The 2,502-nt window shown below is 42.2% G+C and overlaps 1 pseudogene; it reads right to left on the reverse strand.

Moving 5' to 3' along the window:
- Positions 1 to 948: 948 nt before the first annotated feature.
- Positions 949 to 1,893, reverse strand: LOC101829917 (annotated as a pseudogene).
- Positions 1,894 to 2,502: the final 609 nt, after the last annotated feature.

A 2,502-nucleotide genomic window follows, 5' to 3' on the forward strand; every position in this document is an offset into this window, starting at 1 on the left:
GCAAAGGAGTATGGTCAAACTTAAGGTACAAACATTGTAGAAGCAGAAATTGTTAGTGAGATTAGAGTCATCACAGAGGCCCTGAGCTCTGCACTGGGACAATAGAGAAGACTTTCTTGAGGGGTCACATACAGAAGCTGATATACTGTGATCCAAGCATCTGGGCTATATCTCCAACTGGTGTCAGAACTTGGCCTTGAGTCTACATAGTACTCATTTGGATTGAATATTTGTCATGAAATGTGGTTCCCGAAGCGGGATGGTCAAAATGAATACCCATAGAGAAGTGGGAGACATGCCCTTGGAGTGATAAGCAAGGCAGAGTGAGAGGGAACCACAGGAGGGTGCTCTGCATTAACATTCAAGCAAGCATTGGTATTTTGTCTTTGCTTACAAAACCTGATCTCACACTTCCAGAGTCCTAATTGGTACAAACAATCAGCTTGAAGGTGATGATTACAGTCTGGTGAATTGAAACTTAAATAAGCTGTCTTAAGATTGCACATTTGTTTACTAAGCAATTTGTATAAGAGATTTTGAGGTTATAAACCTCTCCTAAACCTTCAGAAAATAAGGAGACTAGGATTGTGGGGAATTTTTGTACAATTATCTTAACATTGAGACAAAAGTTCTTTTAAAAATAAATAGAACATTTGTACAAAATATAACCATCATTTAATCATTATCAAGTTCAATGACCAAAGAAGTCCTGAGCTTTCCACCAAGCCTTAAGACTTCCTCTAAGGGAAGGATTTCTCCACAGTGGGAGCTTTCCTGGACCTGAGTCCCAGGTTTAAGGTTGCTGCAAGCAGTACCTGATTAACAAACATTGTTTCACTCAACTTTCACAATAATAATTATTTTTCAACATATCTAAGCTCAGATGTCAAAATGAAAATGATATTAAAATTGCCTACATGGATAAGGACAAAGTTGTCAGCCGCTGCACTAAACTGTTTCCTGTCCGGAAGAACTCTTCTCTCCACCTTCTTTCTCAGGAGTGTCCTGCATGGCTTTTTGAAGAAGCATCTTCAGAGTCTGCCTCTGAAATCGGTGATGCCTAATGGAGCCAACAAGGAAGTAAATGATGGGGTTGGCACAGCTGTTAACACAGGATAAGAATGCTGATATTTCAAAAGCACTATAAGGGAAACCACTATAAATCTCATCAATCCAACCTAAGTGGAACCAGAAGATACCATAGGACAAACCAAAGAGCAGGAAGACCATCACTGTGAGGGCAATGGTCACATACAGCCTGGTCACAGGAATCCTGTGTGAGCCACAGAAGACCCTGATCATCAGGGCCAGTCTGCACCCTGAGAGGACCACAAATAAAACAATTAACCAAGCAAAAGTGATGAAATCTAATTTCTTACACCAAGTCAAAACTAAGTCATTAAAGAAGGCACCACATGAACTCCCTTCCAGGAGGCCCAATATCAGGGATAAGGTCCAGAGCAGGGCACACATGACAGCTGATGTGTGTCTTGGCCTTCGACAGCGGTATCATATGGGCCACAGGGCTGACAGGCAGCGCTCGGTGCTAATAGCACTGAGCATGCTTAGACTTGCCAAATAAGCACAATTTAACACAATAATCAAATACATGGGCACATCAATAAGACTTATCTGAAAATGATCAAGTATTTTGTCCAGGGAATACAGAGTCTGAAAGAAGAGGAAGAGGAAGTCGGCCGCAGCCAGGTTGAAGATGTAGACAGAGAAGGCATTCCTGTGCATGTGGAAGCCCAGGAGCCACAGCACTACGGCATTTCCTGCCACACCAAGCAGGGCAACGATGACTATAAGAATTTTCAGTGTACAGGACATTGTGTCACAGTATAAAGGCTGATTGTAGTCACTTTCATTCTTTGCTTTGCTGTTAGCCATCCAGGCTGGGATGCTTACTGTTCTGAGTTGTAATTCTTCACTAGTGTTCCTGAAATGAATAAAAGAGGACATGAACACACACTGTATACTCTCTGACACCCTGCCTCCCCACTCAACTCTGTGGGAATAACTGACCCTGGCTCACAAAGAGGAGGAAACAGCTTACATAAATTGAGTCATTTGCCAACTTTTAAAATTTCTTGAAGATTTTGCTGACTTGGCCAATATGGTGGTTTGAAATAACAATGGCTCCCACAGAGAGTTGCACTATTAGGGTGTGTGGCCATGTTGGAGAAAATATGTTACTCTGGGGATGGGCTTTGAAGTCTCCTATGCTCAATCCATGTTCAATGTGGGGCCCAGTTCACTTCCTATTGCCTGTGGATCAAGAATGTTCAGCTCCTGCTCCAGGACCATGTGTGCTTGCATGCTATCATGTACCACCATGATCATAATTGAGTAAACCTCTGAAACTCTAAGCCACCCACAACTAAATGCATTCCTTTATAAGAGTGGCATGGTCATGATATCTCTTCAAAGCTATAGAAATCCAAACTAAGATGGAAATTGGTGCCACACTCTGGGGTATTGCTTTTATAGGCCTTTCCA

This window comes from Mesocricetus auratus, unplaced genomic scaffold (assembly GCF_017639785.1).
Source record: "Mesocricetus auratus isolate SY011 unplaced genomic scaffold, BCM_Maur_2.0 contig_11889_pilon_obj, whole genome shotgun sequence".
NCBI lineage: Eukaryota > Metazoa > Chordata > Mammalia > Rodentia > Cricetidae > Mesocricetus > Mesocricetus auratus.